At 42.6% G+C, this 15,672-nt stretch overlaps 1 protein-coding gene across 1 annotated transcript in view; it reads left to right on the top strand.

Moving 5' to 3' along the window:
- asic2 (acid-sensing (proton-gated) ion channel 2) overlaps positions 1-15,672 on the top strand; it is a 449,569-nt gene that overhangs the window by 246,880 nt on the left and 187,017 nt on the right. The window lies entirely within an intron of this gene.

Raw genomic sequence — 15,672 nt, 5'->3', positions numbered from 1 at the left:
AAAGGCAGAGAGCACAACTTTTGTTGATGACAAGTAAAATGAATATATGAAAGCATTATGAAGCGAGGCAGAGAATTGAAAACCTGTGACAGAAAGAAGCAATTAAATTAGGTGTCTACTGTAATTTGCATGCATGTTATCACAGTTGCGTTTAGGCAAACACACAGACAGATGACCCTAGTGTGGCACCAAAGCAACCCATAGATGGACCACAGTGTTTGCCAAAAAGCACAATTTGGGTCATAAAAGTGAGGAAGATTTCATGTGTATCTTTCCTGTGCTTTTTGAACCTTCTTTTAATACAGCTTCAAAGTGAAATGTTTGAGACTCACCACAGGGAACATCAGCAACTACGGATTAGAACAACAGAACTTAAACATGCATCCTTCCACTGAGAGTTAAGCTTGAAGAAAGAATGCTGAAAGTAAACTAATCCAAAATCTCTGATCCACAGCATCCATATCAGACAGGCCAGGGTTACTAATACTGAATATACAGATCATTAGTGAATAAGTAAGAATTTTCTGTCACTCTGACATCTCCCAAGCTGGATGGAAACACGTTGTTCCTGACAAGTACAATGACAGCTACAATCCTACTTTTCATGAGTGACAAATCTCAGATCACAAGAAACTAGCACAAAAAAAAAAAGGGAGCACCAGAGGAGTGCTGCCTCTGACAGTTCAAGCTCTTTTTTCTGCTTGGGAAGAAAATTAAAGTGCTGAGCTTTTGAGTATCTTCAGACTTCCACGTTGTTGTGAATATTCATGGCGCATGATCAAAACGAAAACATCACACTTAACTAATTCCAGTTTGATCCTTAACAGTGTGTAACAAAGTGCTTGCATTGCCTTGATTTCCCTGTTTAGTGTTGATTGCCAACAACACAGGAATTATTTGGCCACTCAGTTATTTTATATGCCATAGTCATTATGTCCATGGTTCAAAAAGTTCCTGACACTACTTCAGAGCCACTCGTAAGTGCTGTTGGCATCATAAACAACTGTTAAGCAGGCCGTGGCATATCCCCTTCATTACTGCCACACTCTTCAAACCACTTGTTCCTAATAAATAATGTAGCTGTAGATGTCAGCATGGAGGTCATCACTATCACTAACAACAAAAGATAAAATTCCAGCCCCTACAGCAATAAATAAACAAGAAGTGGTGCTGCAACAAACCCCACCCCCGGCAGATGTTTTATGAATATTGTCCGACTCACAAACATGTCACTTTCCAAACACTGAATCACTGAGATAACACATCTTATTGTCCATGCCCATAGTTTCCCAAGGTTTAAAAAGCTGAAGTAAAATAACTTTAGTGTTATGGTCATTTTCATTTTTTGAAAAAGGTTTTTTTCTTTTCTAATGAGAAAATACGTGATTTTGACAGATGGACGATAATTGAATCGAATGATCGGATTGATAGTCAAAAGTTGTCATTTATTTGCATATCTGGATTATATTCTGATCAAATATTACATGTCCGCGGACAATAATGATATGCTTCTTACTGCAACAAATGAGTATGATGTGTCGCTTTAAATTCAAGCAGCCTGCAAATCCAGAATCTGAGCTGGATTCAGATGATTGGATCTGATTGTTGGTGTTTCCACTGTATTATTGTTGGGTCTTTACCTTACAATATAAAGCGCCTTGAGGTGACTGTTGTTGTGATTTGGCCCCATGTAAATAAAACTGAATCGAATTGAAACTTTACTTCTGAGAAACTCTGCCTCTCTGAGATGCTCATTTTATACCAAACCATGTTACTGGCCTCTTGCCCTTTAACCTAAGTCATTAAAAACAATGTTTTTTCCAGCTGTTTCTTTTTAGAATCGCCTACTTTTCCAGGATTTTCTTCCCCATCCCAACTTCTTTGACACTTGCTGCTGACATCAAATTCAAAGTATCAAAATGTCTCAGTTTAAACATTTGGTGTTTTCTGTGTTCTACTGTGAATCAGAAAATTAGGTTCATGAGATTTTCCAAATCATTGAATTCTGCTTTTATTTGCATTTTACACAACACCCAAACCTTTTGGGTGGCACATAAATACCGGATGGTATACTTGCATGGTTTGATGTCAGCTGTTGTTATCTTGATTTCATAGCATAAATTATGTTAGTGTAAGTTACAAGGAAAGTGACCTAGATTTTAATATGATTAATATTAATATGATGATGAAGGTAGACAGCAGAGTGTGGAGTTGTGTAGTACCACATTAATTTAGTGAAACTGCTAAAATGATCTCTAAATGTATGAATTGTGTGTGGTTTTAGGGCTTGTTTTCATCTGGTCATTCTGTCTGTGTGTGTGAGGGAGAGAGAGATGGGGAGATTTTGTCCGCTGTTCAAAATATAGTTATGAAACTTGACTACACACACACACACACACACTGCATCTTCGTCTGGTGTGGCAACATCTAATTTTCCATCTCTAATGGTGTAGCGGTCATTGTTACACTGTGTCAGTGTAACAATGACTGCCAACCTTTCTTCTTCTTGGGACCTCACACCTCTCAGCTCTCAGCCATCACCCACCCCCTTCACTTCTGAGGACTCCATCTCACAACCCCCATCCCCCACCTCCATCTTGTCCCTCTCAACTCATCATGTGAGGGAGGAGCTACGTAAGATCAAGGTGCAAAAGGCTGCTGGTCCAGACGGCATCAGCTCCAGGCTCCTGAGGTGCTGCGCAGATCAGCTGTGTGGCATCATGGGATACATGTTCAACCTGAGCTTGAAGCTGGGGAAAGTACCACAACTGTGGAAGACCTCCTGTGTGGTACCGGTACCAAAGACCAAACATCCAAAGGATCTTAGCAGCTACAGGCCGGTAGCCCTGACATCGCATCTAATGAAGACCCTCGAGAGGCTGGTCCTCAACCATCTACGCCTCATGGTGTCGTCTTCGTTGGACCCGCTGCAGTTCGCCTACCGGCCTGGCATCGGGGTGGATGACGCCATCATCTACCTCCTGCACCGAGCTCTGACCCACCTGGAGAAGCCTGGAAGCACTGTGAGGATCATGTTCTTTGATTTCTCCAGTGCTTTTAACACCATCCAGCCAGGACTTCTGAGAGACAAGCTGGAACTGTCAGGAGTGGACCACCACATCTCCGAGTGGATACTGGACTACCTCACTGACCGCCCACAGTACGTGAGGACACAGGGCTGTGTCTCTGACAGGCTGGTCTGCAGTACGGGGGCCCCACAGGGAACTGTGCTGGCACCGTTCCTCTTCACCCTCTACACTGCAGACTTCTCCATCAACTCCCCACGCTGCCATCTGCAGAAGTTCTCTGACGACTCTGCCATAGTTGGCCTCATCACAGGTGAGGATGACTCAGAGTACAGACAGTGGACTCAGGACTTTGTGGACTGGTGCCAGCGGAACCACCTCCTGATCAACGCCGCTAAAACCAAGGAGCTGGTGGTGGATTTCCGCAGGCGCAGACCCACCACACGGACACCGGTGAACATCCAGGGAGTGGACATTGAGATAGTGGACTCTTATAAGTACCTGGGTGTTCACCTAAACAATAAACTGGACTGGACTCATAACACTGATGCGCTCTACAGGAAGGGTCAGAGCAGACTCTACCTGCTGAGAAGGCTGAGGTCTTTTGGAGTGCAGGGGACACTCCTGAAGACCTTCTATGACTCTGTGGTGGCATCAGCCATCTTCTATGCAGCAGTATGTTGGAGCAGCAGCTTGTCTACAGCTGAGAGGAAGAGGATAGACAAGCTCATCAGGAAAGCCAGCTCTGTCCTAGGATGTCCTCTCGACTCAGTGCAGGTGGTGGGAGACAGAAGGACTCTGACCAAAATAACATCACTGATGGACAAGGTCTCCCATCCCATGCATGAAACTGTTGCTGAGCTGGAGAGCTCCTTCAGTGACAGACTGCTGCATCCTAAATGCACAAAGGAGCGTTACCGCAGATCCTTCCTCCCAGCAGCTGTAAGACTTTATAACCATCACTGCTCCCAACAAAAACCACAATAGCCTACACAATGTAGGATAATATATAATATACTGTAAATAGTCTGGCCTGTTAAGGTTCAACACACAGGCACATCATGTACATTGTATATAGTGTTATTATTAGTAGTATTAAGGTTAATATTGTTTGTTGATTTTATATATATTCTTTTCTTAATAGTGTGAATTATTATATCTTTATTTATATTTATAATAACTGCGGCTGCTGTTACACCCAAATTTCCCCTCTGTGGGACAATAAAGGCTGTTTCTTCTTCTTCTTCTTCTTCTTCTTCAGTCTGTCTCTGTTCCTTTATCAAATGATGCTATTGGTGAAACATGTAGCAGGAACTACCACGAAGGCAATTGTGAGTCCTTTGGCAGGTGATTATGTATGTCTACCAACAGATTTTGTCATCACAGTGGCAACACAGCTGTGTCAGATGCAATTACAGAGATCAGTGCGTGGTTGAGATCAAAATGAAGGGCAAGTTTGATGAGTGCATTCTAAAAAACTCCTCACTGGTGTGATCCCATTGCAGCACGGTCTCTCGTTAAATATGAAATTATTTGGTTTGATTTTTGTGTTTGATTGTTTTACTTTTCTGGTAAGCAACATATTGAACTGTGAAAAAAAAGGATTCATTATCTTTGTCGGCATCCTTTTTAGAATCCACACACTGCAGATTTAGTTTCTTTATGTTTGAGTTTTGTGAGAAAAGCTGGGTAGCAGTTCTATATTTATATTCTATATTTCTGAATAAAATTAAGCACTGATTGAAACAAATTCCCACTCTATCTTTTTTTAGACTTTTTCTGCACAGAGATGCTAATTATAACTAATAAGTACTGAAAAGGTGGTTGTGCAAAGGTTGTTTGTGTTTTGTACTAGAGTTCAGTAAGAAAACACGAGTGCTGCTAAAAATATATATAAAAATATATATAATTTAGTAAAAAGAACTACTGAAGAATATTAGAAGACGTAGGATTTTAATTATTCTTTCATTTTTCATGACACTCATTTTGAAACTGAGATCAGCCTTTTGGTGTGAAGGATATTTGTTTAAAGCCAGTTCTCTGTTACAAAATTATATATGCCTGACCAGCAACTGTTGTCTATAAACATTGTCTATATAACTATAAACATTGACCCCGTTTATAAGTTTTATTCCACAAAACACAGTTAAATCACTTTTTTTTTTTATATCAAGAACATTAAATGTGTTCTGGGGTAATTAATCTTGCTCTGTGAGCACTCTGAAGTAATTACAGCTCATGTTCCCCACAGAATGGCTGCACTTCAGTTTGAAGGCTGTTTAGCATTAACTGCAGAGCTCGGGTCCTGCCACAACATTTAAATACAGGCTGTTTGCTGCAGACTATGCTGGGGCAAGTCCCAAATATTCAGATTTTGGTGTTTTTCTTTTCCTCTGATTGACTCAGTTGTGTCTCTGGAATCAAATGTTGAACTGAAATAAGCTTTAGACTCCTCATTAGTGGTCACTTATATTTAGTTGTTTCTGATAGGAAGTTGGAGAGACTGCAACAACGTGTACTTTGAACTCTACAGATGCATTCACTGTAAAGAATTGGTTGGTCGATTTTTCTTGTCTGCATGTACTGCAGACAGGTCCACCAATTCCAGCATAAAATCCAAAATGCAACCAAACTTTAGACAGGCAAATCCCCAGAGTGCTATCACTGCCTTTGGCCTTCTTTTTTGGGCCCTGCACCTACACAGCCGTGTCTGGGAGATGTTGTTGCTTGAGCTTAGACAGTGTATACCATGAGCCAGTCAACATGAGAGAGCTGAATTTGGTTTTAATGAAAATTTAAATTTGAAGTGAACTTTTATAACTGTTTCCTTCCCAGGCCTATATTTTAAACTAATATTAAGTTGTTTTTTTTTTTTTTATTATTAAGAGACTTTAGAAGGTTATTTTTTTAAATGTGCTCCTCAAACCACAGTGTACACCTTTAATTCTTTTCTCCTTTCCCCCAGCAATTTTGATTAACTAAGAGAAAGTTAGCAAAGGGCCACATATGAAATGATTGAATTGAACTTCAACTCACACAGTACTCACTTAAACTCCATGGATTTGATAGACATAGTGAATTACGTTACAATAGGATATTTAATTTCCTTATAGTAGGATTATAGTACATTTGTCAGAATGTAGTACTTAGGATCAGAGTCAATGCTAGAATATTATTAATTAAGAACAAATGCATGGTCATATTCATGAATGTGAATTAAACCAAAATCTTTGCTCTTATTGCATGTGTATGCTAACTTAGAGTGACCAAATAAATGAAGATGAGATTAATAGTTTCCTATTTTTGAACCAAAGCCACTGAAGTCCTTATTTTAAAATATTTAAGATATTAAAATATAACATTTCATTTATCCACCCATCTTCTGACACTTAAATTTGGATTACAGCGACAGCAGGCTAAGCAAGTGTGAAATAATCAGGATTTATTTGTATTTACTGCTGTAAATACTGATGATTTGGCCTCCCTACTGGGGAAGACAAATCATCCCTTCTGGTTTTTCCATAATATCTTCACAGGATGTTACACTGTATTATACATGGTAATAAAAAGGTCTTGCCTTTCAGCAAACCCTGCTGAAACCTTACAGTTGCTCTAAGAAAGCTCCAGAGCAGTGTGTTGAAGTCCATCAATCTCTTTTCTGTATCTTTCAAAGTGTAACAGAGAACTGGCACCCTTTCCAGTGCACACTGTGAAAGGCCGAGATGTCATCTGTCAGGACTTACAAATCAAATTTAGGACAAAATCTGGCCCAACTCCACAGCCCCGTCTATGTTTGCAAAAGTCTGTCCTTCTGTGGATAGTTGAATTAGACACAGAACTTTGGACAGCACCATGATTCGTTTAGCTCTGTCTGAACGTCAGCCCTGCACAGTTTCTTAGCCTACTGCCATCAAAGTAAAAGGACCATGGACAGCGCTCTGATTTACTTGTTACCTCAGAATCAGCTTCTGAGACACTGAAACACTTCATAGATTTTATGGTATAGATGTTTGAAAGACAACAGGGACTACTGACAGCAGGGGCAGATTATTTATTTATTCATGTATTTTACAGTGTAGGAAGAGGAAGAGGAAAAACCTGATCAGCCTTAGACGTGACAGAGACCCCACTTCCTGTAGTGGACTTTTTCAGTTTTTATGTAAAATCATTTGCTGCATTTAGTTAAAGAGTATTCCTGCAGGTACCACTGAGAATTTTTAGCTCTCTTTGATAGTCAGCGAAGCTTATCCGATACCGATCTGTCTGTTTTCCATCCATCGTCTGTCAACGTTTTGCTAAATTCACTACTCCTCCATTTATGTTTGAAATCTTCTGAAACTTGGCACAAATACACTTTGGTTAAGGCTCTACAAAACAGGGAAGACAGATATTTGGTTTGACTTTTTGATTTTTTTTTTTTTTGATGAATTTAAAAATGTTTTCAAGAAATACTGTACATTGATGTTTTCCTTTAATCTTTACTCTTGCTTTATTCTTAGGTCGACTCTGTGGAAACTTGGTATTCAGTGTGCAAAGATCTATAACATGCTTCAGACATTTTTTTCTTTCTTTTTTTATAACTAACATTCATGTTCAACTTCAGTGACTTCTTCTCCCTTGTTTATTGGCTGAATCTTACATTGGGCAAATCTACACAAAATGCTGCTGATGAATTGTTTGTTAAACTGCATAAGTAGTGTGGTGTCTGTACTGCTCTGCTAAACTATATATGCATATGTAGCGCTCCCCGTAAATAGAAATATTAATAGGGGTAGGGCTTTTGGGTTCTTATGCTATATTCACTATGTTTTAACCCTGATTAAGTCAGTGTCAATTTAAGCCTTGGATTTAGGTTACACAGTACCAATAAAACATTTCGAAACACACTTTTTAAAACTCACCTTTAAGGGTTTCTGTCTCTCCAAGAGTTTTAATCAAAAAACCTGTAAACACACTTTTCAGATGAAATGGTTTCTATTTATCTATAAGCTATAAACAAACTCACGGCACTCAAGTTTTAAGAAACAATATGAACGGATTTACTTAAAATTATTAGTTTGGATCAAAAGATAGAAAAAACAAATACAATTACATTAAACGGTCTTCAACATTTAACTGACTCGAACCCCTTTGTATAAAGTCACAACCAATATCATATGTGGGCCCACATACACACACACCTAAAGCCGGCAAACTCAAAATTACTTAAAACCAAATAAAACGTTGCAGGCCTGGTTCGTGGCTAGTGTACGTGGAGGCCCAAAACACAATGGCCGTTTCACTCGTTAATGAGCCAAAATAAATGGGTGGTACCTTAGTATTTTGGATGCTGGTCTGTAATCCAACAGTCAGGTAATTGCTCTGAAGCAGATCCTTCTCACCTCACCGGCACAGCAGAGTCCACTGTCTCCTCGCTCACCTCGCTTCCAGAACAGGTACAGATGAGGCTCTGTCAATCCTCGAGCAGGGTATTTACTCCGTTCACGGTCTGAAAACAGTCTTTCCCCTCTCACACAGTTCAACTGGGTTAGTCCAACTATATGCAAACAGTCTGTACACTTGTAGTGTGCTGACTCAATGCTATCAAGCTCGTTAGCTTAGCCGTAGCACACGCGCTAACGCTCGGGCTAACATTAGCATACGGGCCACAGTCATACACAGTCTTTGACAGAAGAATTGGCAATCCCTCTCGTCCTCGCAACAGGAAGAACTTGTGCTCTAACGACAGATTGTCGAGCAGACAGTCCCACAAGAAACACAAGAATCCCCGCTTCTGTGTACTTAGCCTTAAAACTCGCTTCTGTCCTGTTTCGACACACTCGTTCTTAGCTCCTCTCCTTCTCTCTCCCTCTCTTACTCTTGACACTCCCTCTGCCCTCTCTTACTCACGCATTAACCCCATAAATGCTGGTTCAAACAGTTCTTTGTCACACTTCACATTTTTAAAAGATAACCAAACAAACAAATTACAGTATTAAATGTATTTAAACCTTTCATTACATAAATAACAGTTTTTAACTGAAACATTTAATATTAACTGGATTTGAACAATCGCTTTTAAACCAAACCAAACACATTTTCTAACCGGGTTACACCCTCCCCCATCTAAATGGTTTTGATGTCCTCATCAAACAAAATGTACTCAACTTTTAAAATAAGCTCGAGGTAAAGGGTGCATTAGCTACATTCAATTAGCTCTGGCCAATCTTAATGATAACACCTCTATGCACTATGGTGATCGGCTTGTCTTTTGACATACCAGGCTCATCATAAGTTAATCTGATGACTGGTTTCACTGTTCTTTTTGGACGAGCTACAGGTTTGCTAACCATTTCTGGGCTAGAAATTTGAGCTTCACTGTGGCAAGGGTTATCAGACTCTGGATCTCTTTCTTCCTCAGGAACTGAATCTTGATCGCCATCTTCATCCATGCTGTGGGTTTCCTCCTCCCAGCTGTCATCCTGGATGGGGTCTGATGGTCTCGCAGTTTCTCTTTCCTTTTGCAGGATTTCTTTCAGGAGAGTACTGTAATGTTTCTCAGGACCATAATACTCCACATCTGAAGAGGAATCTTCACTCTCCTGCAACTTTTGAAGAATTTCCTGAGCTTCAGGCGAGGCTTTCTTTGATCTCCTGTGTGTCTTAGGTCTTGTCGTTGTTTGGACATGGGAAACGTCCTCAGTCTCTCCCATCGGCATTCTCACCCGTTGTCCAATCGGCAAGAGATGATCACGATGTAGGGTCTTGACTGGTCCTCCTCCATCTTCAGGTTTCACTTTATACACTGGTAGGTTGGGCATCTTCCCCATCACTACATATGGTATAGGACTCCATCGACTCTCCAGCTTATGTTTCCCCTTCAATCCTAAATTTCTCAGCAACACACGGTCACCGATATCCAGTGTCTGGAATCCCACTCTTTTATCACACAGCCTTTTGTTCCTTTCATGTGTCTTATAGGCAGCTTCAGAGGCAAGCTTGTAAGCACTCTGCAAGTCATCTTTCAACTTAGCCACGTAGCGTGAATGGCCACCCTCAGCTTTGCCATCGGGAGAGGTTCCAAAGCACAAGTCTACAGGAAGTCTTGCTTCTCTGCCGAACATTAAAAAATAGGGCGAGTAGCCTGTGGCATCACACTTGGTACTATTGTAAGCGTGAACCAAGTACCCAATGTGTTTGCTCCACTGCCGTTTCTTCTCAGAGCCCAGGGTTCCCAGCATGGATAGAAGAGTTCTGTTGAATCTCTCGGGCTGCGGGTCTCCCTGAGGGTGATACGGTGTGGTCCGTGATTTCCGAATTCCCATCATGTTCAAGAGCTCTTTGATTAACTGACTCTCAAAATCTCTTCCCTGATCGGAATGTATTCTTGCTGGTAAGCCATAATGTATGAAGTATTTGTCCACTAGGATCTTCGCCACTGTCTGTGCTTTTTGATTCCTACTTGGAAAAGCTTGAGCATAGCGTGTAAAGTGGTCAGTCACTACTAATACATTGCTTATGCCTGCGGAATCTGGTTCCAAGGACAGGAAGTCAATGCATACCAGGTCCATTGGTCCACTGCTCGTGATATGATGTAATGGTGCTGCTCGATGACTTGGGGTCTTTCGAGTGATGCACTCTCCGCAGTTCTTTATGTACTGTTCAACATCATGTGCTAGTTTAGGCCAGAAAAACCTGGTCCTCAGCAGGTCTGTAGTTCTGTCTATACCAAGGTGTCCAAGATCATCATGAGTGGCCTTCAGCACAACTCCTCTGAACTCCCTTGGTAAAACGAGTTGAATGAGTTCTTCTCCAGAAGATCGTTTACTTAATCGGTGGAGTAACCCATCTTTCATCATCAGTTTCCCCATCTCTTTTTTGAAAAAAGACCGTTCTGGACTGGAGTCATTCTCCTTAGACCATTTGCCACCTTTTACTGCTTGGATGACAGATCTCATGACTTCATCCTCTTCCTGAGCTTTTATCAGCTCCTGCTTTGACATTTGTCCTAGTGATTGCAACTCCAGGTGCATTGGGAAAGCGTATATGTCTGGAACACAATCAGGAGAGGCTCCCAACTGGTCCACATATCTTGTCGGATTGCTGGTAGTCCCATGGATGCAGATTCGTTTGCAGATGGACTTCACACCAGTCTGAGGTATGGTCTCCCAATCCTCAGCACTCTCATCAGGCATGTTCCTTGAGAGCAGATCGGCATCTATGTTGTGTCTGCCTGGTCGGTACTGTACCTCAAAGTCATAGGTGGATAAGGCAGAGAGCCATCTGTGCCCTACCGCACTGAGCTTTGCTGTTGAGAGTATGTACGTGAGGGGGTTGTTGTCTGTACGTACCGTGAACATGGCCCCATACAAATAATCATGGAATTTATCCACGACAGCCCACTTAAGGGACAGAAACTCCAACTGGTGAATGGGGTAGTTCTTCTCTGATGACGTAAGCTTCCTACTGGCGAAAGCCACAGGCCTCAGACCCTCTCTGTGCTCCTGATAGAGAACTGCTCCAAGCCCTTTTAAGCTGGCATCTACATGCAAGATGTACGGCTTGTTGGGATCTGCAAAAGCCAAGACCGGTGCATGAGTGAGGCAGAAAATAATCTTGTGGAATGCCTCTGTGCAAGACTGATCCCACCTGTCGCCAAATGGCTCAGACGTCTTAAGGTAAGTCTTGGTATGAGCTTTGTCTTGCTTCTTGCCCATCTGGGTTGGGGCATAGCCTTTGGTTAGGTCTGACAACGGCCTGACGATGGCTGCGTAGTTGGCTATGAATCGTCGGTAATAGCCACAGAACCCTAAGAAAGATTGGAGAGCTTTCAGGTGAGTAGGCTGTGGCCAGTTTGTAACTGCTTCTATTTTGGCTGGGTCAGGCGATACACCATCAGCCGATACAATGTGTCCAAGGTATTTTACCTTTGGCTGGCAGAACTGGCATTTGTCGACTGAGATCTTCAGTCCAACTTCTGCCAGACGATCCAGAACTTTCAGGAGTCTCTCCTCATGCTCTTCCAACGTTCTGCCAAATACAATCAGGTCATCAAGGTAGACGAGGACCTCAAGCAGATTCATGTCACCCACCGCCTTCTCCATCAAACGTTGGAAGGTGGCTGGGGCTCCAGTTATCCCTTGTGGCATCCGCTCAAACTGGAAGAACCCCAGTGGGCAGATGAATGCCGTCTTTTCCTTGTCTTCCTCAGCCATTGCTATTTGGTAATAGCCACTCCTTAGATCAAGTACAGAGAACCATTTGCTCCCGTTCATTGAGTCCAGCACATCATCTATGCAAGGTGTTGTGTACTGATCGGGGATGGTTCGGCTGTTCAACAACCGGTAGTCGATACACATCCGTATGGCTCCATTCTTTTTGCGAACAATCACGATCGGAGATGCATAAGGGCTACGGGACTCTTTTATGATGCCAGCACGCAGCAGTTCTCGGAGGTGCTTTCTCACATCTTCTATGTCAGCTGGAGCTAGGCGACGTGAGCGCTCCCTGAACGGCCGTGGATCTGACATCCGGATCGTGTGCTCTACTCCCTTTGCTAGTCCAACATCAAGCTCATTTAGAGAGAACACCTGGGACCTTGTCGATAACTTTTGCCGGAGTCTCTCCTTCCACTCCTCCGACACAGGTGAGTCTCCGAAGTTGATCAGATCAGCGTCAAACTCTGTGGCAGCTGACTTGGAAGGAGTGAGAGAAGTGACTTCATCTGTCAGATACATATGTCCAATGACGGTTCCCACGGGTAGGACGGTCTCAGTCAAGGACTCATTCCGAACCCAGATCCTAAAATGGTTAATGTTCACTTCCTCGCTAGGCACTACCATAGGCTGAAGTAGTACACCGCCTGGGAGTGGCGCTTCAGGAGAGGCGTCAACCATCAGGATTTCATGGTCGATGTGGTGCTTGTACTCGACTTTGCAGACTGCTCTGCAGTCTCCACCAGGGGGCAGAGTCAGTGGGCCAGGGCCTTGCCATGTCACACAGCCAACATCATCCTCCACTTCAAGGGCTGTCGCCATACCAGGAAGTATTAGCTCTGTGTCTTTACAAGATGCTTGTATGCCCAATGTCTGGGTGATGTCAATGCCATTGTCCCTGCATTGCTGCACAAGACGTCTGATGTGACTGGCATTGGTCCCCACAATAACAGGAGTCTGATCTGCAGTTCGAGGCTGGGGGCAAATAAGAGCAAGAACTGTAACAGTCTGGTCGGCTCCAGAAATTTTTGCTGGATATTCGAAATCAACCACCACATACCCACGGTAAGGATAGCTGAGTGTTGATTCACTTAGCCCCCACAGGGCTAGACCAGATACTGGGTGAATTGGGACATCAGACAGGTGAGTTTGATACCAAGACTCAAAGATGATGGTGACTTGAGAGCCACTATCTAGCAAGGCATCGCAGGAATTTCCATTTACTTTTACAGGCACTATACTGGGTGGGCCAATCAGACCTTCAGGAATGTCCACCTGCTGTAGTGTGGTAACAGCACTTTTCTTTGCCCCACAGTTAACTTCACTAATGGGGATGTCGCCTTTCCCTTTTGTCACCTTTAAAGCGTGGATTAGCTTTTTGATGACCTTGGCCTGATTTTCAGGGTTTCGACACTTTGTAGCAAAATGTCCATTTTCTCCACAGCGATAGCAGAAATTATCCTCTGACCTTTTCGACTGTGTTTTCTGAGCATGTGTAGCAGGTCCAGAAATCTCCATGGCTGAAACTAAAGCAGGATGTTCTGACTTCTTGTTGTTAGCTTTCTGTTTCAATCGTCTCACTTGTTTTTTTAAGGCATTCAGCTCCGCATTGGGCCTGTTCTCTGGACCAAAAGATGTACTTACAGGTGTAGCCTCTGTGTACTCATCTCTGACGTGAACTGGTTTGGTTGCTACTGATGCAAACATTGACTTAAGTTCTTTGATTTCAGCCTTTAATTTCTGAATCTCAGTTTGCTTTGTGTCCACTTCAAGATTAGCCTGTACTTGGTGTACTGAGGTGCTGAGCTTCTTTCTGGATGCTTCGTACTCCTCTTCAGTGCGAATCTCAGTCAGAAGCTGCAGAAAGTTTGGTGGTGCTTTTTTCCTTTCTCTCAATCGCAGCTGGATCAGCATTAAGTCTGAGGCAATAGCACCCCTTAGCAGTTGCTCAAGTCGTGCTTTATCCATGTCGCTAGCAGGGAGGCCTCCTTTTTGAATCACCTTAGCTAGTAGCCGCTCTAAACGTTTGAGGAAATCTGATAATTTCTCTCCTTGTTGCTGTTGCATCAATCGGAAGGCAAAATAGAGATCATCCCCAGACTCCGCACTTCCAAACGCACTTTCAAGGGCATCCAAACACTCTTTTGGGGTGGCATCGGGGTTGGCATGCCGCACTGCTTTTATGATTTCTAGCGCGGGCCCTTTTAGGCTTCCCATCAGCCTGCGTCTTTTCTCCCTGTCAGAGCACTCGGACTCCTCCACCATAATCCATGCTTGCTCTAGCCAATGGTCAAACGGTTCCTCACCTGGCGGGGTTGGCAGAGCTCCTGAGAACATGCGTAGTCGGCAATAGCTCCCACCATCAGCTGGTTTTGTGGTCTTCTCCAACAAATCACCAACAACACGAAGGATAGATTCAGTGGAGCTTGTGGGCGGGGATGCACTAGGGAATAAGGATTTTAGGTCCTCCATTGTTTTTCCTTCAGCCTGCAGCAAGCCCTTTAGTTTACTATTAAACGTGTCAGCAGCTGCCTCCACTTCTCTTATGATGATAATAGGCCATGCCTCTCCACCATCACTAGGGACCACTTCAGGAGGAACACTCCCTTCCTTAATAGTCTCTCTACTCCCGCACAAGACCATCCGACAATTTAGTCTAGCACAAAAGTTCCTCACACGGACACGCACCCGTCCAAGTGACTTGATAGTTTGAAGGGTTTCTTCAATGACACTGATCTCCACTTCTTCTGGGACGAAGGTCATCAGCGCATGAGTCTCATCGACACCCTCACCACGGCACCAGCTCTTTAGCTCTGACACTAATTCAGTTTTATCCATTTTATAAATATCTGTAAGTGAGCTTTGCAATTTAGCTTAGACTTAGTTTAGCTGAGAAATCCAAGACTCATCCCAGCGGTGCCTCCATTTTATGTAGCGCTCCCCGTAAATAGAAATATTAATAGGGGTAGGGCTTTTGGGTTCTTATGCTATATTCACTATGTTTTAACCCTGATTAAGTCAGTGTCAATTTAAGCCTTGGATTTAGGTTACACAGTACCAATAAAACATTTCGAAACACACTTTTTAAAACTCACCTTTAAGGGTTTCTGTCTCTCCAAGAGTTTTAATCAAAAAACCTGTAAACACACTTTTCAGATGAAATGGTTTCTATTTATCTATAAGCTATAAACAAACTCACAGCACTCAAGTTTTAAGAAACAATATGAACGGATTTACTTAAAATTATTAGTTTGGATCAAAAGATAGAAAAAACAAATACAATTACATTAAACGGTCTTCAACATTTAACTGACTCGAACCCCTTTGTATAAAGTCACAACCAATATCATATGTGGGCCCACATACACACACACCTAAAGCCGGCAAACTCAAAATTACTTAAAACCAAATAAAACGTTGCAGGCCTGGTTCGTGGCTAGTGTACGTGGAAG

The sequence above is a fragment of the Archocentrus centrarchus genome, chromosome 8 (genome assembly GCF_007364275.1).
Source record: "Archocentrus centrarchus isolate MPI-CPG fArcCen1 chromosome 8, fArcCen1, whole genome shotgun sequence".
Taxonomy (NCBI): domain Eukaryota; kingdom Metazoa; phylum Chordata; class Actinopteri; order Cichliformes; family Cichlidae; genus Archocentrus; species Archocentrus centrarchus.
This window is presented reverse-complemented; position numbering and strand designations above follow the sequence as displayed.